The following is a 22,684-nucleotide window of genomic DNA, read 5'->3' on the forward strand; positions in this document are numbered from 1 at the left end:
CTATCAGATATCAGCATGATACAAAGCAGAACAGGCTTACCTCCTCATGTCTTACTAGGTTAAGAATACTTTAGATCTTTTTAGCTAAAGACCATTTTTAAACAAAATGTGCCATCTAGGGGCTTCCCTGGTGGCGCAGTGGTTGAGAGTCCGCCTGCCGATGCAGGGGACACGGGTTCGTGTCCCGGTCCGGGAAGATCCCACATGCCGCGGAGTGGCTGGGCCCGTGAGCCATGGCCGCTGAGCCTGCGCGTCCGGAGCCTGTGCTCCGCAACGGGAGAGGCCACAACGGTGAGAGGCCCGCGTACCACAAAAAAAAAAAAAAATGTGCCATCTAGTTAGTCAACATGAGACTGTTTTCAATCACTCTTTTACATAGGGTCTGTCGGCGGCTGAATGATCGTACTCTCATTAATACCTTTGACAGTTCATAGCTGTCAGTCAGAAAAGATTTTCACAAGCTGCTTTTTCAAGGCATGAGAAATGCACAGAAATGAAGAGGTGATCTTGGACTGACAGATCGCTTGGGGTGGCTTGAGTAGGCTCTAACAGACTCTTGGTTTGCTCTTTCCTGCTATCTAAAGAAGGCACTGAATTGATAAAGCTATTTAATGAAAATCTTAGCTAGGCTTTATCTGGTTCTGGCACTAACCAATAGGGCATATTCACACTCTACATATTTTACATATAGGCACACAAGGCTTAGTGTTTCAATTGGCTTGTGTAGAGCACGGGATATTTGCCTTTACAACACATTTTTTTTCTGTTAACTAGAAACAGGACCAGGAACAGCCAGATAACGTCGTAGGCAACGTCCAATATTTTATGCATAGTAGTTTACGTATAGTAAAATGTCAAGCAAAATATATATAGAAGTTTTCCACCGTGTACATTTTATGTTATCTCTAACCTGGGTAAGAGGTGAAAAACCTAACTTAACCATTTAAAAACTACTTCTCTCCAAAATTTCTTTCAGGATACTTTAAAATATTGTATTTATAATAAAAGCAACTATCATTTTAGCGCTTGCTAAATGCTAGACCTTGTGCTGAGCATTGGACCTCCATGAGTCCATGCTTATCTTTATAATCCTGCAAAGTACACACGATTATCCTCATTGCTCAGATGAGGTCATTTATGCTTGGACAAATTAAATGGCTTGCCCGAGCCCATAAATGTAGTCGTTGGTAGACACAAAACAAAGCTGTTTGGATGCCAATCCCTTGATCTTTCTGGTAATGTCACTATGCATTCTGAGGTCATCTTCAGTCACGGTGGAATCTATTTCTTTTATTTCTTAACTGTTCTTGTTTGAGTGGTTTAGAGGCCACTGCTTTTTGCTCTGAGCGGTTTCTTGGTCCAACTCAGGTGTGTATTCCTATGTTTCAGTTACCTTCCGATTTACCAAGTCATAACACAGCTCTAAGTACAGCGACTGCTTGCTTTACTACATCCATTTTGAGATATAAATGGCATCCTCATAAATGTGCATAACTACTTCTGACTTTCAAATGATGCAAAGCAACGGCAAATAGTTAATGGTTCATTAGCTAAACACTGTGCACAGTTTGTTATTAGAACGTTGCCTGACCTGAGAATATTTTTCGGAGCAAATTACCTACCAGAATTTTATCTGATGATCCTAAAATGAATCTTTTAGAGTAAGCTATGGTTTCTCCAGAATATTTAAAACTTTAGTGCCTTAAGTTTTTAAATATTTGAGTTAATTGAGAGAGGTAATAATCCCCATATACAGCTTAGTTATTTTCATTTATATGTTGTATACATATTTTGCATATTTTATGAATACATGTAGTCATATTTAGTAAACAATAGTTCCATTAGATTCTTTTATTACAGAAATCATAAAAATATAATAGAATAACATACATCTAATGTTAATACTATGTATAAAATAGTTTTATCTATGTATACTAATTCTTCATGCATTGAAGGTGATCATTGGGGCCAATAATTTTCAGTGTACTATACAAGGGATATGGAATATATAAGATATTTAGTTGCACATAATGTCTGCTTGATAAATGTTACACAAAGGAATAAGTGAATCCCTTAGTGAATGAGCTCCTAAAGATACCTTAACTTATTTTTATTTGAAAGTATAATACTTCCACTGTATCTTCAAGCTAAACCTTCAAACACTAAGCTCAATATTTTAAATATAAGAGATCCTTAATAAATGCTTGTTGAAATGAATTGAGTCTGAAAATATTCTATGATGTATCTGGAACAATGTTTCCAAAAGAGCATTCTGAAGAATTATTTCTCTGAAGGGTGACCCTCAAGTATGAGTTCCATAATCACATACATTGGTGGCATGTTCTATACCGCAGTGTTAGTTTACTTGGCTTCTGACAAGTTTTACAATAGAGAAATCCCTTTAACTTTATTCATTCATTTCCCAAGGCTAATTGACCGCAGAAACTCTTTGTCCTCCACTTAAAGTCTACTGGCTAGCTTTCCCAGTAAGTCAGTATAAGAATCAGTGTTCAAGATGTCAATTCCTTGAAACAAAAATTCTTGATATTACTTCATTTAAATGCACTTGTCTCTTTATAGATTATGACTTTTATCTCTAGCTTATATTTGGGTTTCTGTTATTTGTACTTTAGCTAACAGAACTTTATAGTGCTAATAAATAGAGATATAAATGTGCTTTGAAAATGTCCCAGTTTTCCTAATATTTTCATGACTAAGTTTCATTATGGCATATTGAATAATAAATGACAGTGCTTAAGATGAAGATGAAAATAATATGAAAATTTCTTCTTTGTAATTTTTGAAATCTGTCTTAAGGCATACACTCAAAATGTTATCCTTTTAGCAATGGATAAGATTTCAGGACATGTATCTCCTCACAGAATGCTTCTTTTCCTAAACTTCTTGGTGAACTCCATGTTCTTTTTATATGAAATCAAAACTAACAATTGATATAAATTACTCATGATAAAATTGCTTTTTATTGTACTTTGTTCTTGACTCCAAAAGTTTAGTTAAGAAATTTGAGGTTATATTAGTCTTAATAATGTTTTTAAACGTTACTTTAATACACTAGAAATGCGTACATCCAGGTGTATCTCTTTGTGAGTATGACTGAGAGGCAGAATGACGCACTGAAGGGGTAAGATTTTTGTGATCCCCTGGGTTTCAATCGTAGACTCACCACAGGAACGCTGTGAGTCTTAGGTTAATTATTTAACATCATTGAATCTAATTTTTGTAACTCTTTAGATTGGTTATGAAACCTAGGTATGAGCTGAGGCTACCTATTCTTTTGAGTTTAAAATCATTGACTCAGTATTCCTATCTTACCTTCTGTAGAAAATATAATAAAAAATCTCAAGATTGCTATAAATCCCTGTTAGAGGCAAATTTGTGAACCCACAAATTCATATATTAGTCCTACCCCCTAGTACCTAAAATTGTGACCATAGATGAAAATAGGATCATTAAAGGGGTAGTTAAGTTAAAATGAATTCATTCGTTGGACCCTAATCCAATCTAACTGGTGCCCTTATAGAAGAGGGAATTTAGACACAGACACACAGAGGGTAGACAGTGCGAAGCCACAGGAAAAGACAGCCACCTGCAGTCCAAGGAGAGAGGCCTGGAATGACCCTTCCCTCACCACTGTCAGAAGGAGCCAGCCTTGCCAACACCTTGATCATATGGACCTCCAGCTCCAGAACTGTGAGAGAGTCAATCTTTGATGTTTAAGTCATCCAACTGTTGTGCTTCGTTTGGGTAGCCTAGGAAACTCATATAATCCCAGGAGTTCCATAGGTCTGGATCTGATGTCTAGATTCTGAAGCTGAATCCAGCTTCTGTATCCCGACACTGAATTAAATCTCAGAGACAGAGTTTTGGGTGATATAGAAAAGAATAGCTTTATTGCTTTGCCAGACAAACGGGGCCACAGCGGGCTAGTGCCCTCAAAACTGTGTGTCCCCACTTGGAGTGGGTAGCGATGAGTTTTATAGTAATGGTTCAAAGTCGGCGTGATCGGCTTGTGGACATTCTTCTGATGCGTTGGTGGGGAGGTTAGTGGGAGTCGGCATCATCAACCTTCTGGTTCCAACCAGTCTGGGGTCTGCGTGCTTGTAGGCAGGCAGCAGACTGTTAACTTCTCCCACCTGGTTAGGGTTTCAGAACCTGCAAAACAGCTCAAAGATATTGTTATGTGTATCCCTTGAGGAACAAGGACTCTGTCCCCCAGGCTACACTACTGATTTTTTTTTTTTTTTTTGCGGTACGCGGGCCTCTCACTCTTGTGGCCTCTCCCGGTGCGGAGCACAGGCTCCGGACACGCAGGCTCAGCGGCCATGGCTCACGGGATCTTCCCGGACCGGGGCACGAACCCATGTCCCCTGCATCGGCAGGCGGACTCTCAACCACTGCGCCACCAGGGAAGCTCTTCTACACTATTGATTTTTGACTGTTCCTCCCTTATCTCTGCATTTCTTCCTTTCCCTGATTAGCAACTGTTTCAACCTGCCCTTTGGAACTTGGGAAGGGGACACAGAAAGGCTTTTGTGCCCAGGAGCCCCACAGGGTCCTCCTCGGTTTCAATTCCACTAAACTCTATCACCCATATCTCCTGGAAAATGTGTAGAACCTAGGAGATAGACAGATATGTTCTCAATTTTCTGCTTTGTGGTAATCTACAAAAAATGGTCCATATTCCTTGGTTTCTCTAAGACCACTCCTAAAGTATTGGAGGTGATTTCAGGTTAACATGACAACAACGCAAACAACCCAAACTTGTATATCATACACATCCTTTTGCAAGTCCTTTATTTAATGCCTCAGGGAATTTTTCAGCTGTAACGTTTCTTTGCAGATTCCAGACTCCTACTCACTGTGTTATTTGAATCCCACCCCTCCTCTCCCAAGTCCACCTCCCCCTCCCAAAAAAGAAATCTCTCAGCTTTTTATTCTCCTAGGTTATTTCCCTTTAAATCCTTCCAAGAAACTGCATTCCCTGCATTTTATTATGCAGAAAAATTTGATATTCCACTTGGGCCTGGCTTTGCATTAATAAAGATCCATGGGTTTCACACTGAGCAGTCAGAAGTCCTGGTTAAAACTTAGAAATGTGAGCCTTACTTTTCTTCTTCCTTCACTTGTCTTTGCAAGTAGAAAAAAGGGGGAACAAAAATTTATTTATTTTGTTATTATGAACCATACCTTTATTTTTTATGTTTGAATAGCTATGTGTTTTTCCTCACTTCTAAAAATTCCTTGATGGGCTGTTATGAGAACTTTCATGTCACTGGCTGACATGAAAAGAGTGGATAATACATGTCCAGTGAATAAATGAATCAATAATTAGTTTATTAGCTAGTACATACCTTCTCAATTAGTAATATCTTCATAGTAAAGATGATACTTGAATCACCATTGAAAGATGCTCGAGAGATTTCCAGAAAGAGAAAACACTGTATATACTGATAACAATTACAATGCAGGACATGAAAGAGCATGGGTTTCAAGCAATTATGAGGAGGGTATAAGGCATATAAAAGTGTTGAGAGTCCTATTAAATGGCTCAGGTTGCCGTAGAAAAACATCCCAGACTAGGTGCCTTAAACACCAGAAATTTATTTCTCACAGTTCTGGAGGCTGGAGACCCAAGAACCAGGTGCTGGCTAATTTGGTTCCTGGTGAGAACTCACTTCCTGGCTTGCAGATGGCCACCTACTCCCTGTGTCCTCACGTGACACAGAAGAGAGAGCCATCTGGTGTCTCTTCCTCTTTTAGTAAGGGCACCAGCCCTATAAGATTAGGGTCCCTTATGACCTCATTTAACACATATAACCTCACAGGCCTTATCTTTAGATAAAGTCAACTTGGGGGTTAGGGGTTCAACATGAATTTTGGGGGGATACAATTCAGTCCAAAGTATTCCACATCTGGCTCTTTAAATTTCATGCCCATCTTATATGCAAAAAAAACCACATTGATTTCATCTCAACATCCTCAAAGTCTTAAATTGTTCCCACATCAACGCTAAAGCTCAAAATCTCAGCTAAATATCATCTACATCAGATGCATGTGAGACACAAGGTACAATTAATCTTGAGGTAAAAGTCCTCTCCAGCTAGGAGCTTGTGAAACCAGAAAAATTATGTGTTTCCAAAATACAGTGGTGGGACAAGCATAGGATAGCTATTTCCATTCCAAAAGGTAGCAGAAAAAGAAGGGAGAGGTGACGGGTCCCAAGCAAGTCCAAACCTGGCAAAGCAAATGCTGTTAGGTTAATTTTATGGGAAACTCCATTATCTAGGTGTGATATAGGACAGCATCCTTTAACTTACATTTAGCTGTGTTCCAAAATAAATTGACTTACGAAGAAAAGTCAAATGTATAAACACTGAACAACAGCTGAAGCTGAATGTAATAATGGCACACATTTACAGTATGAAGGGCAGCGTTAAGCCCTCTGTAAGTGCATCTAAATAGAAGCCTTGTCCAATTAAGAGCCAGCAAGGCCTCAGTAGGTTGGCCCTGTTATATTACAGGCACATCTTGGATCCAGCTCAGGAACAGGGAGCTATGTCTACAGCCAGTCCCTTTTGTAGCTCCCCTCATCTTTTTTCAGTTTCTTGTCACCAGTGATCCTGAGACACGGCAACTCTGAAGCTTATGAGGCACAGAATCGGACTGAGCATGGGTGGTAACAAAAACCAGCAGATGGATGCTTAAACCAGTCTGTAATGCAAGAGACGAAAGTACACGATGAGGCAAAGGGAAATACCACACTTCAAGTGGGAGCTGAGCAGAAATAAGCCAAGAAAGGGAAAACAAATATGTGTAAGCAGGAAGAGAACAGGGGCAGGAGGAAGAAAGGACAAGGCGGGCTATAGGAGAAAATGCTCGGCAATTCCTCTTAATTCCACAAGATACCACGCCCCTGGATTCATGGTTTCTCCTGCCGTGGTTCATACACCTACTCGTGAGCATGTTAGCTGAAGAGTGTTATCTGACACATAAAAACCTGACCCCATCACAGTAAGCTTTTCTGTTTCCTTGGCTTGTCAACGGTCTGAATAAAGATGTGGCTTCTTCGTTTTCTTCTCTTCTGCAAGGCAGCTGTGTCCCGGCCTGCTTTCTCTGGCCAGCCAGCCTGTGCTCTGTGACCTGGACCCTTGTGTTCACTCGTGGCGGCCTTTACCACAGATAAACAGCCAAGACCCACCACCGACCAGCGCCTCCTTCATGTTGGGCTTGGCAGCTCTTTTTATGAGCAGACACATTTTCTTGTATTATTAAAGAAACGTACAGAACTTCTTATGCACTGATGTAAGATACATTCCTATGATCTTGCTGCAGGTTACACACGGGGCAATATTAAGCAAGCATAGACTCTAAGCTTCAGTCACCAACGCCCAGGAGTATTTTACTGCAAAACCTGCACCTCTCTCATTCTAGATTCTGCAAGTCAGACCAAAGAAAAACAGGGGAAGAAAGGAAAAAGACAATGTGGAACTAACATGGAAGAAAGCATTCGTTCCTCGGGGAGTGAGAGACTCCAGTCTGCGTTGCCTAACTCATACTTGCTCCATGCTCTAGCTTGCACCCTTTCCACCAGAGGACACTTACAAATAGCAAGTCCTTGGCCTTAAATCCTTGAGCCCTTCCCATCCCCCTCCACAATTCTAACCCATGTCTCTTAAGGAGAGTTTCTGACACAAGACTCAGCTCAAACGCCTGTTTCTAGTCAAGGATTTTCATACACTTCCTCCTATCCCAACCTGTCTCTAGGTTCCCCTTCTTTTGTTTCCTCACATATTTTTTGTGGACCCTTCTATCAAGATCCTTAAAATGACTGATAATTATTATGTATTTACCTGTCGGTTTTCCCAATTTATGGTTAAACTCTAAGCATCTGACAAAGGGGAAGCCCTCTGTAAGAGTCTGCCAATGAAAGAAATGAAAAAATAAACTTGCATCTCAAAAATACAGCATCACAATGGTTGCATTCTGGTTCCTAATAAACAAGTGAGAGTTGCATAACTTAGTAGATTGTTGTGTCATAATATATGTATGTGAACACTGTCTAAATCCCTGTAGGTTCAAAACTATAAAAGCCATATAGGGTATTTGAAATGGAAATTACATTAAACAAGCACAATTTAGCAAAAGTCAAATCACTGTACTTCAATGTAAAGCAGTGGTACTTTTCATCTCTGAAAGAAGAATTCAGGTTTAAATCAGTTTTTACATTGTTTAAGTGGTGACATCTATTCAAAAATGTTTCTTTTGTCTTTGTTTGCACAAAGCCCCAGTATACAATAAAAGGGTCATGAGCCTGTTTGGCAAACTTCATGAATGTTCTTTCATGCTCTGCTCCATGAAGGCCCTTGATATTTGCAGTGAAAGTCAAAGGCTTCATCCAACACTATTTGAAAATAACCACTTATAATCTCTAAGGTTCTTTTACATTCTTCACAGCTTTGAATCAATAAAACTGAGTTTTATCGTAGACAGCATTCAATTGTTGGTATATTGTACTATCTGATGTGTATTTCCAATGTTTTATTTCACTGTTCTAAATAGTTAAGGGCATCTTGTTATTAAAATACTACTGGTAAATATGTAAATGGTAAATCCATTTTTTTTTTAATTTTATCTAAATCCACACAAGTCTACCCGTTGGCCCAAAGCTGTAATATTGTATAACAAATCACCTAGGAGCAGCTTCCAGCAATAGATCAAACATTTCTGAAGAAAGCAAAATGATATCCTAGAATATGCTGTCAAAACCTCATCCCATACCTGTGAAAAATACTTAGCCATATTGTAGCTCAAAAAATAACTAAAATATTTTCAATATTACAATATGTTTCCTACTGTATATCCAATCTAATTTCAGCCCTCATATACAAAGTTCATCTATAACAGCACTTATATTAACCTGGCTGGGTGCTTTCATTCATTTTTATAGCTATTTGCATTGTACATTCATCATCTGAAACACAAAACAACATGTCCGTGAAATAGAGTCAAATTTTGCATGCACAGCCCACTGCAATACGCAAGATTATCAAACTTTGAAGCTCACGGGGTTGGTGTTGGAAACTTACTAGGAGAAATGTATTTGGAGATTTACCAAAGCAATAACTTCTAAAACACAGTTTAAAACATTTGTTAAAGTCATAATGTGTGTAGGTATTCACATCCTTAAACACAGGAATGTTTTGTATTTACTGGATGTACACGGAGATCAAAGTCTTTGTCATAAACGATCTCAGTGTTTGAAGCACGTCTTAGAGATAGAAGTCTGGCTTTTTTTTTTTAAGAGCATAAAATCACTTGCAAAAAACAATGACCCATATTAATAGCATATTTAGAATCTTAAGCAGTGCTTCCTAACACTACACTTTACATCTAAGGCTTTGATATAAACCATGTTTAAAATATTGAAACTATTGTCTTAATGAATGTAGCCTGCCAACAGCTATTGCACACCTATCCAGTGTAGAATATTGCAGTAGGCATAAAGCCTGCAGGAATATTAAATTTGCAACTCATTTTCCAGAATGCTTTGGTAAAACCTTCATTTTTCTTCCCAAATTGTACTCTATAATTGGTATATGTCTTTATGTTCATTAAACACCACAAAATAATATCAAACTTGGCTGAGCCGAGAGTTTAAGCTCAATATCCACGCATTCTTATTTGACTACTGTGTGTTGTATAGAGTTTCAGGTCATGAGAAGTTCCACCATCAACTGTTTAATACGTAGAACGTGAGTCCCTTGTACAACATAGATACATTAATGTCCTTGATAATTTAGTACTCATTTTAGCTAATATAGCTAACATTTTCCCCTTAGACCAGGAATGTTTCAAATTTGTAGGACCAACGAGAATGCATTTGCAGAAAGCCCACATATTTGGAAGTATTGATAAATTACAAAAATAAAATGCTGGTTAGAGATCTATCCTCCAAACAATAGTTGATCAACCATAAAACGACTGCAGATATGAAGACCTTGCGTTGCAGGTCTATGTGAATAAAACATGTATATTGCCACAAGACCTTCTCTGGAAATGGGGTTAAAGGTATTTCTCGTATTTTGCATCAATTCATTCTGATTCAACTCTTCTCTGTGAAAACACAGAAAGAAAGGAATGGATGATCTTATGAAAGATAAGCCTCATCCATCCCACTCCATGCTCTCCCACCAGGGAGGGACTTGGGTGCACAGTGAAAAGGGAGGGTCGATGCTCACGTGAAAAGGGAGGGTCCGTGCCGCAGAGCGGGTGGGTCCATGAACCATGGCCGCTGAGCCTGTGCGTCCGGAGCCTGTGCTCCGGACAACAGGAGAGGCCACAACAGTCAGAGGCCCCCGTTCCACAAAAAAAAAAAAAAAAAAAGGAGCATGATTGGAAGCCAAAAGGTATCCTGTAAACAAGTTTTCTCCTTTTTTTTTTTTTCTGAAACAAAATGATTTTGTTTTGTTCAGTTTAGCTCCCACTCAAGCTAAAACAGCTCTTCCTGGCAGTACAGAGAGAAGACAGGGGAGGTTGGGTGATTGAAATGAGATTTTTTTTGGTAGAGATTTCATTCCCAAACATGCAACTTCAGACCATGTGCTGCAACTAATGGCTTTTTGTCCAAGAAGGAAAACTTCAGTTTGACTAGTTAGGATGTGTTCATTGAATTGACATCAATGTTTATGTAAAATATAGCACAGCCTTCCTGCATTTAATTGCATTTTAGGAGAAAAAGGAGAACCTACCAGGAGTCATAAGAGGTTGCTGAAATGTCCCACAGTTGAGTGTGTGTCTTTGCCGAGAAATGAAAGTTATATTATGTGCTACCTTTTCATCTGTTACACGTCTTTGCCAGCTGTGGAGACATGTCAGGTGCCATTATTCCGCAAATGTTACTCTCTTTTTCAATTGCTAACCTCTTGTTGACAGTAATCAGGACTTGATGGAGGAGCCTATGCAGGTGTTACGTGATAGTTGGTGCTAGTGTGATATAGTATGTGACAGTTTTAGTATTACATCCTGTAGGATGATACATCATCAAATAATGTTTCAGATAATCCTTAGTCTTTCAGCAGAAAGGTAATTGTTACCCATCTAATAATATTTCCAGATGGCACAGTGGATGAGGTGTGGGCTAAACATAAAAGAAGACTGGGCTTAAAAAATGAGGCCAGAGCAAAACGTGAAATAAAGAAAATTACCAGGGTTTGTGCAGAAGTGCAAAGCTCTTTCCAAAACTAGGATTGCATGAACTGTTATGGCATAATATTTGGATAAAATAGAAGGACAACTTGAAATGTTCCCCACATAAGATTTCTTTTTAAGGGGCAAACATTGCAGTAAAAGTAAATAATGCTTTTCTTTATAAGTTTCAGGATGGAGTACCCAATTTGCAGAAATCACGTTCCTGCAGATAACATCTTATGATTGCTATCTGAATATCGCAATATACGGTTCTATGGTTTTCTACAAATTTTGATTTGCTTAAGAGCAAAGTTCAAAGGATTTGTTATTAAAACTCATGTTTGTCTTAGTTAATTAACATTTGCTTTTACTAACTGGCATTGTTTCTCCACCAGAGTGTATCAAGATTTCTTTATTTATTGACCAATAGCCACCTCTTTCTGAGGATTCAATACATTCACTGCAACAGAGGGCATGGACTTTTAAAGTATTAAAAGCACTCTGAGCAGTTATAGTGCTTCCTTAATAAACAAGCATATGACACCTACAAGATACATTTTCCAAACTTGCAAGAAAATAATAAACACATATTCTATGACACTTACATCTTGAATTTTTAATCAGTGAAGGAATTCTTTTTCATGTTTTGGAGAATGAAAAAGTAAAGAAAAATGCCTTAAACTTTTTACAATCTCCATAAGCAATGTTTATATTTAAGTTCTCATAATATACCTCTAAATTTTATACTATATGCCTAAAGCGTCCTTGCTTCTTACAAAATGGCGGAATGTTTATTGCAATATGTGATAGACGGATTCTATTTCCTGTTGTTTTGTTTTCCCAGCTGAATGAAACAGGACAACCAGAGTTATGAGACATCAACTTTTGACAACTTTTCATAAAAAACAAAGATGTAACTCAAATCTTTATCTTTGATATGGGAAATTAAGAATTATAGATATTTCATCTGACAGTTTCTTCATTCAGATATTTTTGTCTTTAAAGCAAATCTACAGCATGACCTGCTGGATGCATATAAATGAGCTGCTTTTTCCCTCTATTTAGAAATGATAATGGAGTCAGGTAAGTTTTCTAAAGTAAAGATCAGTACACTTTACATATTTGTGCATATATTCAAAGTGTCTCTTTGAGATAAGAATGAAGAATATTCCCATTTTAACAAGCATGTAAAAAAATTCTTGGATGAGCTACAAAGTGATTAAATGAATGTATCCAAGTCTCAAAGCAACTAAATAAAATAGGAAAATAGAGTGTCACTTATCTCACAGGTATTTCTATTCCATTAGGCTTTAATTTGTATGAATATGCTAGTGTTTTCTGTCTAAGTTTGTGGCTATAAATTTAAAAAAATGGCTTCAGGCTTTTTTTGAGTTGATTATAAATCAATACAGTTTATGGGTAATAAATGCCTGTCCAAATACTGTCTTTCAGTCATTTCAAATATTCAAAGCTATGTATCTATCTATCAATCTCTTGATCAGTCACCTGTCTCTGTCTATCTGTTTTTTTTAAGGCACAGGATTTAGGAAGTAATGGGTCTTGGAGGGGATGATAAGAAATGACCTAACATGTTCTTCCTGGAGCTATGAGGAGCCTTCAGTAGCTTCATTACCAGATGAATTACCAAGGTGAGAAGGATGTACCTCTCACATTTAGCCTAATTTAAGATCTCCGAGTATGGAAAGTATAAGCTGTAAGTTTATACCTTAATTTTTTTTTTTTATTACAAAAACTTTCAAGGCTTTTACTTAAGTCTGCACTTCTTGTTAATTTAACCATAATTTCTTTGGATGCTAGGGGTAATTCTTAAAGCATAAGATAAGATGAGCTGGGCTTTCCTGGTGGTGCAGTGGTTGAGAGTCCACCTGCCGATGCAGGGGACACGGGTTCGTGCCCCGGTCCACATGCCGCGGAGCGGCTGGGTCCATGAGCCATGGCCGCCGAGCCTGCGCGTCTGGAGCCTGTGCTCCGCAACGGGAGAGGCCACAACAGTGAGAGGCCCGCGTACCGCAAAAAAAAAAAAAGATAAGATGAGCTACTATTGAATAAGCCTAATTTTGCCAAAGGGTTCCACGTTCCCTCTTCTTTTTTTTTGTATACATATATTCTAAAACTTTATTCTCTAAGCACAAGCTATGTTGTTACTCTTATTTTGTACTCTGCACTCATTGTCTTATAAAATCTTTACAAAATACTTTCAAAGCTTATCTACTACCGTCACAAATTGAGAGATTAGAAAACTGAAGCCCAGAGAGATAGCTTAATTTACCTGAGGTCACACAGCTATTAAGTTGGTGAACCTGAATACGGAAAGCAGGTCCACTTGTTGCTCAGGTTAACGTTGCCCTAGGCAGATGGCTTTGGTAAACTGCTTAAGACAAACCACATAGGTATACATTTTAGTAGGATCCTTTCATAAGACTATACTGTTTTGCTGTACTTTTTTTTTTTTATCCTAACCCATGCATCATTCAAGAAAAATATACTTTCTGGTCACCATGGAACTTCTATAACAGCAAGTGATGGTGATAATGACGATATTAACCCTTAAAAGGACAGCAGAGTGATTGTTTCATACATATGGTGTTAGCACATTAAGTGATACTTCTTATTTATTTATATTTTTAATTTATTTCTGGTTTTGGTAGTTTTTTTCCCTTCAAAGTCTTCATTCTCTATGCACTTAGCTTAAAAAACTTAAAATTTTCCAATACTTCCCAATCCTTCATTATACAAGCTTATATTTCTACTTGACACCAATTTCTGAGCAATCCTAGACTACGGCTGCACTCAAAAAAACATTGGTTTTTTTTTTGTTTTTTTAATTTTGGCCTGAAAACAAATGTAATAAACATCGCTGTCTTAGCTATTTCTTTCCAGTTTTCTTCCAAGAACTTGATATCTACATTTTCCAAAGTGTCTGTATTCATCTTTCATCGCTCTATATCGAGAAAGAGGTCAATTGAATGCAACATCTTGGCTTCAGCTTATGCACGATTCTATTGATAATTAGTGTCAAGAGAAATGCTCTTGAATTTCAATTTTAGCAGATATGTTTTCCTCTTGAAGTTTCCATGCCAATTAATATTACTAGGGGGTGATTTTCCCTTGAAATTATCTTTTGAAAGAACTTCTCTGTTTAACTTGTCCAAGAGTGAATATATACATAAAGAAACGAGATCTTAGCTCAGTTAAGAATTCATTGATCTGTAAATTTCACTCCAGAATGTATAAATATCCAGGAAAATGTACTTAATCAAAATGAAATCCTTAGTTTTTCGGAAAGAAGAAAGAAAAGAAAGACAGAAGGAAAGAAAGAAAGAAAGAAAGAAAGAAAGAAAGAAAGAAAGAAAGAAAAGAAAAGAAAAATAGAAAGAGAAGAAAAAGAGAAAGAGAGAAAAGAGAAGAATTTTTGAACATTATTAGAAGTAGAATATTGTAGTCCAGGAGTTTTATGGCTGGTAAAATTAGTGCCCCTCTTTGGATATTTCAGAATTTCATTCTAGGTGTGAATAACATCAGAACATGGAGACTTTCTGCAAAGTGAATTAGCTCTAAATTACTAATAAAAAACAGATTGTATTTAGGGGCAGAGTTAGTATGGGAATTGAAATTCCAAGACCGCACATCATTGTTCACTGAGCGTATTGTGTTAGGTAACAGTAAAGAAAAAAAGGAACAGTGGAAAGGCCAGTAGTCTTAACATCTAACACCAGAGCATGTTTTAAGTGTGAACCCTAATACCCAAAGGGACTGGAGTCTGGATGTCCGCCTGCTTGATCTAATCCCATAATGTAAGAAATGAAAGGCAGTTGACAGAAGCAAGCGATTTTTATATGTTTTTTTTATTTTTTAAATTTCCCACCACTATTCAGGTGGTCCATGTGAGGTACACAAAGTCAGTTTTTATTAGTTGAGTCCATGTATTTGTATTTCCACCCTAAAACAAAGCAAAACAAAACAAGTATGATGGCTTGTCATCTCTTCTTTTTTATGTTGTGATGTTTTTCCTACTAACCCCACTGTGTTGTGAACATGTTGAAGCAGAGGGAAAGCAATGCAGTAGTTTGACTGGGTGTAGATTTAGGAAATTTTTATGAAAATAGAAAAAGCTTTCTTCTTAGAACAACCAGCACCTACTTGAGTATTTTCTTTCTTCTAGCTTTACTACCCAAAGGCCTGTATTTATAACCATTTCTAACACTATGTTTTTGACATTTTCACTAGAAAAAAATTATTTGAACTATGTAAAATACCAACTTGTTCATCAAACATATCCTTTTCCTACTGTGTTTCAAGCTTTTTTAAAATAAAGAAACTTTTGTTGGTTTAGAATTACACAGAACTGGTGAAACAGAAGAAATACTGAGATCTGTAGATCTCCCAAATGTAGCCAACCAAGTTGTGAATGAGCCAATTAAAAAATCTTGGTGCATAGAGGTGGGATAGAGAAGATGAGTTCCAGAACAGACAGATTACAAGACTGGCTTTGTTCAGCAGATTGTAACTAAAAACTGAAAATAAAAGTTTAATTGCCCTGAGCAAAGGAGGCTTTTAGAGTCAATGTATTAACCAAGAAGGAAGAGAGATGAAATTAGCTGGAAGGAATGGAACTCTGAGGGAAGAGATCATTTCTAATAGAAAGTTAGATCACATTTCTGCTCTGGGATATAAAAACAAACAAAATACACACACAAAAAAAAATCACTATTCCCCAATCTTCAAGAAAGCATTATGAATAATAGCAATTTGGTGGATGCAACACAGTTTTGAGTATGGCTTCAAGATAAGTACAACACAAAGACAATGCCTCCTGCAGGAAGCTCTCCACTCCTGGATTTTGTATCTGGTCAGGTTGGGTACAAGCAGCAAGTTTGGTAACAGTGCACACACTGGGGATGGTGTTCAACTTCCTCTAAGTTCCGTCCTCATGATTCTTTAGAATGACAATTCTCAAAGCTTGGGAAAAGAAATCTTTGCGTGTTGTTTCAAGATTTTTCTTTTATTTTAATTTTTATTGGAGTAGAGTTGATTTACAATGCTGTGTTCGTGTCAGGTGTACAGCAAAGTGAATCAATTATACATATACATATATCCACTCTTTTTTAGATTCTTTTCCCATATAGGCCATTACAGAGTACTGAGTTCCCTGTGCTGTAAGTAGGTCCTTATTAGTAATCTATTTTGTGTATAGTAGTGTGTATATGTCAACCCCAGTATTCCAGTTTATCCACCCCTTATCCCCTGGTAACCATAAGTTTTCTACATCTGTAATTCTATTTCTGTTTTGTAGATAAGTTCACTTGTACCCTTTTCTTTTTAGATTCCACTTGTAAGCAAGTCAGACAGAGACAGAGAAAGACAAATATTATATGATATCATTCTTTGTGGAATTTCAAGATTTTTAAATCTTTTAGAAACACCTTGAAATAAAAATTATCCAATTAAACACTATTGTTTTGCTAGTCTCAAATATTGTGAATAGTTGTGAGCTATGTAACAAATAGTTGAATAAGTAAATTCAAGTGTGTTGCAGGTTGTTTTCAATATAATATAGTTCACAGTTTATCCTTGTAAGCATCAGGGTGGCAGGACGCTGGCCAACCAACAACTCATCCATCAGATTGAGTCTCCCAGTATTTTAGAAACATCGGTATTCCAGTAGTGCTGTATTAAAAACTATAGATTGTTAAACACTGAAAAGTAAAGCACCCTAGGTCAGAAAAGAGGGATACAAGTTTCCAGGAGAGGACAGAATATTAAAATAAAATAAAACAAAACAAAAGCCAAACTGGAATTAAACAATTACTAGATTCTGATATTCTACATTTGCATATGACGAATGAACAAGAGTCATTTGAGAACCCTAAATCATCATTGCTTTGGAGGTCAACTCTCTCAGTTGAAGATTTTATAAAGAGAAGTAGGTTTTTCTTCTGTCCTTCAGAAGGAAGAAAAATGAAGAAAGATAAATTCTTAAACCAAATATAGGGCACAGCCTGGGATCTAAGGCCATGTGACAATAAATAGCAAAAAAAGGCCAACCAACAAAGACAGAACTATTGCTAAAGGACTCAAACTTTAGAGTTTAGAATCAGCCGTAATACACAACTCAGGATTATGCTTTTATCCACTCAAACTAGCAGAGAGAGATAGTCCCAGGGAAGATGGATAAAGAAGAGTTTAAAAAATCAAGCGAACTAGGAAGCACCAGAAAAAAGTCTTTAAGTTCATGTGGATTGGAATAATAGCCTCTTTTTTACCTCTTGCATAAATAAGCAAACAAACAAACAAAAAATTAAAACACCATGGGCCTGAGAATTGGTGCAAAATGCAATAGAGATTAGCGTGAGTCACGAGCAGACCTTCCCGCTCGCTCTCAGGAGATGAGATGGGCTGAGAGTTTGTAGGAAAGGCTGCAGATCCCATCAGGTTTAATGTGTCTACCAAAATATCTGTTTAGGTTTCCTCAACAGAGGGTGAAATGGAACCCAGGCCCATGTACTTAATAAACTCTCAAATAAGAAGACTATGATTAAAAAAAAAATTATGAAAGGAATTCTGAGCTTTGTATATCATTAGATTTAAACACATAATCCTTCAGTCACAAGAGCACGTTAATGTCACCTTACCTATGCTTATGAGTTAACATATGGTGTTTCCAAGAACCTGATTGAAGAATGAAATATAGGGCAATGCATCAAACAGTGTTTAATACCTAATCTTTGTTGCTCCCAACAATTAGTTCTCCAATCACCTTAGGGTCTTTATTAGACACTCTGTATTCTCATATCTGTAATCCTACATTAGTCATTGCTTAAGTGAGTTAATTTTTGTAAAATTCTGAGAACACTACCTGGTACTTGGTGAGCTTTATGTAAAATTTTTTTTTTTTTTTTTTTTTTTTTTTTTTTTTTGCGGTACGCGGGCTTCTCACTGTTGTGGCCTCTCCCGTTGCGGAGCGCAGGCTCCGGACGCGCAGACTCATCGGCCATGGCTCATGGGCCCAGCCGCTCCGCGGCATGTGGGATCTTCCCGGACCGGGGCACGAACCCGCGTCCCCTGCATCGGCAGGTGGACACTCAACCACTGCGACACCAGGGAAGCCCCAAGGCCTTCAAATTCTGCTGAACACCGTTTTCAAATCCGATTGACTCTCACAGTTCCGTACCACTAATACCCAGCCCTCTCGGCCACTGTTTTTTCTCGCCTTGGCAATTGCAACAAATTCCCACCCTGTCTCACTTTCTCCATTGCTCTCCTCCTTTCCATCCCCCCACTGGTAAGTAAAATTTGATAACGTTTAATTCCAGCTTCAAATATTAATACTTCAAATTCTTTCCAATATCTGCGAGTTTAACTGCCTTATATGACCCCATATGACGTACCTCTCTTCTTGCCAACCTTCCTCTTGTAATTCATATCCCATCAATTCTGAATTTCCTTCCATTCATAATATTTAAAGAAGGGACTCTTGAAATTTAAAAAGAGTAATTTTAAACCATCAAAAAGTTTATCTAGGTAATGTTTTATCAGCTTAGATGGTATATGTTTGAAATATAAAGAAGTTTATGAAATATGGATATCCGTATCAACCTAGGCTAGAGATAGAGTGACACAAAATAATGATGAGCAGAGATACTAGTTTATGTATTAGTAATGTTTTCTTGATTGCAAGCAAAAGAAATTGACTCTTACTAATTTTTTGGGGGGGAGAGGGGTAATACTGGAGTAGCTCACAGAATTAAAATAAGAACTTAGTGAAGCCAGAGAGCTAGGGAAGAAACCAGGATAACACTAGAAAATCAGATACAGGAGTTTGTAGATTTTGCCTTGAGAACTCTGCCTTTGGTGATATTCAGCATAAGTGACTCCAGGCTTTGAGGCTCTCCATCCCAAATTTCAGATAACTGGGCGTGAGAATCTGCTTGCCATCTCTGGAAAGAGGTATCTGCCCCAGGATCAAGTTGCTAAGTCCACTCAGCATGCCACAGAGCAGAGGACACGGACACTGGCGCCATTCATGTCTATTTGTAACCGAGTCATTTCCAGAGAATGAGGACTCACTTTATAAATTAAATACTAACTGCGTCCTTTACACTAGTCAGTATTTGGTGTAAGTTTTTGTTTAAAGGAAGTGCTGTAAAGATCTTTTGAACTTTGGGTTTGAATGAATAATTGACCTTTTCAGAGTATGCTTTAGCAAGCGATGTTGGGAAAGGTACGATATGAGAAGAGTTTAATTAATCTAATTACCAGCCAAGAAGGGAGAAAAGTGTAAAATCTTTCTTTTGCAGCACAGCAGTGTTCCTTCTATGTTGATTCAAGATGATTTATAATATAGCCCGAACAGACAAGAGGAGCCCGCTTTTCTATATCTAGAATTGCATTACAGTGAGCACCTAAATATTTTATGTTCTTAAGGGGTATTTGAACAAAGTCTGTAGATTGTTTTGTCTTTCTAGGCATAGACTTTGGCCTAAGGCATGCCCACCTGCTGGGGCAGAAGCCACCAGCACGGCTTAGAAAATGCAAGGCAGCTAAGCCATGCTATTATAGCTTCTCTTCGCCTGCACATTCAACCTCCTACCCCCCTCTGCCTTTCCAAACCCCTTACCTGGAAGCTGCGTGGGAGCCTTTTATTATTGAAAGGGCGCTGAGAATATGAAACAGCTGGTCATGTCTAATGTCTTAAAGACGCACACATGCTCACTTTTTATTTAATGCCCTGCTGGTAATTTGAACAGATGCTTACTGCAATGCAACATGAGTCATCTGAAAAGTATGTATCTCAGTATGGCTCAAAAATTTCAGAGGAAATTTACATAACTTTCTTTTAAACTAAACTAAAAATACATATACAAGTGATTATAGGAAGCAAAGAGATTTCACCTAAAATCAAACAATTAGTGAAGACTTAATTGCATGTGCCTGATGTCTTTCATACCAGGATTTGTTGCTTTTTTTACTGAAATAGGGCGATAGTTATTTTAACCGTGCAAATGTAGTATCCTCAAATCTAATCAGTTTGCAGTGTGACAGAATAATCTGTTGCATTGCCAATTCACCAAGGTGTTTCAGCCATTTGGGAATAATGCAAATTTTTAAATTTACGATCATTTAAAATACATTGGAAGGAATTGTGATTAAAGGGCTTAAAATACTTTAAAAGCATACATACTGAAACAGTATATTAAAATAAGAGGAAAGCCTTTTTTAATTTATCTGCTTTAATTTTTAATGAGCTCAGTACCAATTGTCTACGTTTTATTGTCTTTACAAAGGTGCCTGCAATCATCACTGTCTGACTTGCAACTTTTACATGTTCATTTGTCATGTTTTCTAATATGAGCATAACAACTACGTTTTGGCATTGCCTCACTAATTTTGGCATTACCTTTTCTCTTATTGAAAATATTGACATTATTAAAGATTTCTCACTGCTTCTGGCTTTGGGGATCAAGAGTGTAAACACTGATTGTTTTACGAGAAGAATCAGGAGCAAAATGATTTTTATAAGCTTTGATCTTTTTTCCTAATTGCTCTATATCTCTGTCCTTATAAATGTAATATCTGAATAATGTAAGATTTAAAAGAAATCCTCATATGTCATCCAAATTAGAGGATGTATAAGTTAGGATTAGATGTGGCTATAAGCAATATGAAATTAGTACCAGTTTAAACAGGACAGATGTTTACTTCTCTATCATATTAACCAAGTTTAGAGATAGGCATCCAGCTCTGTACAGCAGCAGAGATGGCTCCTCCAGCCTTGCTGCCCCGTTATGCATAACTTCCATTCCCAAGGTCATCTCATGGTTGGAGATGCAGATGGAGTTTGAGCCATCTGACCTACATTGTAGCCACCAGAAAGGTACCGAGAAATATTTGCTCTCCCATGAGGGCACAAAATTGGCTTTTATCCCCAATAGCTAGACCAGTCATGACACTCATAGCTATGAGAACATCTGGGAAATATACCCACATAAATGTATGTGGGTGTATTTTTATACAGAAAGGTGTCAAGAGATACAGAGTAGAATCTGCCCAATTCTCCAAATTTCAGTTTTACTCAACATTTTATACACTGACTGTTGGTGGGAATGCAAAATGTTGCAGCCGCTATAGAAAACAGTATGGAGGTTCCTCAAAGTAGTAACGTAGAACTACCACATGATTTACCAATCCAACATCTAGGTGTTTATCCAGAAAAATTGACATCAGGATCTCGAAGAGATATTAACGTCCCCACGTTCATTGCAGCACTAGTTATAATAGCCAAGACGTAGAAACAATCTTAGTGTTGAATGATCAGATGAATAGGTAAAGAAAAGGTGGTACAGACATACAGTGGAATACTACCTTTCAGCATTTAAAGACAAGGAAATCCTGCAATATGAGACATTATGGACACACCTTGAGGATATGATGCTAAGGAAAATAAGCCAGCCACAAAAAAATAAAACAAATTTAAAATATAAAAATCATCGTGCAGAAAAAGAAATGAGAGGATGGAACATTACACCTATTGTCTGTTGAGCCTAGTGCCTGGTCTCTGTTTACCAAAACTCGGTTGGGGAAAGAACACTGTCGTGTTTAATGCATCAACTTCAAAATTCTGAGGGAAGATTTTTGCCCCTTGATCTGTGATGGAGCGATGAACAGAAGCTTGGATTCCTTGAGTGGTAGATTCAGTTAGCTTTTCTTAAGGAGTTTTCAAAATGAAGATGTGGGGAAATGGAACTCAAGGGAAATGTTCGATCTTACCAAAGAGACAGAAGTAGTTCAGGTCAGACAAAATGTCTTTAAATAAATATGAGGAAACATAAGCATCTAAAAGTCTGTAAATTTTTCCCAAATTGTTGGTTCTCTCCTAAACTGCAAATGTGCAAGCCAAGATGCCAAGAAACCCAGCAGAAACCAATAGCTAGGATGCTAAATGTCAGAAAGTGGTTTCAGAAGTTAGTCACTCTTGGAATTCAATGCCAGCACAGGGGAAGGTGTCTTGATTAATATTACAGGTCCTCAGATGGAACCCCAGGGGGTCAGGGCAGAGGAGGGAGGACTATACATAGGAATAAGCTATGCCCCAAAGTAAGAGCAAATCTACATAGATCCGTCCTAATAAATCTGAAAATACCACACATAAAATTTCAATGAACATAAGCACACTTGGAAAAACAAGATATTGTGAGAAAAATGTAAAATATCAATTAAAAATAACTGTCTATGGAGAATAAAAACATATGCAGATTTTGGAATCACTAGATACAGAACAAAACATAAATTGGTATCACTCATGATAGTCTAGATTAAATTATGGCAATTGACAATCTTAGAACTAAATCTTGAGAGGATCAAAGTGACTCACTAGTATTCTAGCTGCCAGAGAGAGATTTAAAAAATAAAATGAATATGTTTACTTAAATCTACATGTATATATATATATATATAT

Source organism: Neophocaena asiaeorientalis, unplaced genomic scaffold, assembly GCF_003031525.2.
Source record: "Neophocaena asiaeorientalis asiaeorientalis breed wild unplaced genomic scaffold, Neophocaena_asiaeorientalis_V1.1 scaffold684, whole genome shotgun sequence".
Classification (NCBI taxonomy): Eukaryota; Metazoa; Chordata; class Mammalia; order Artiodactyla; family Phocoenidae; genus Neophocaena; species Neophocaena asiaeorientalis.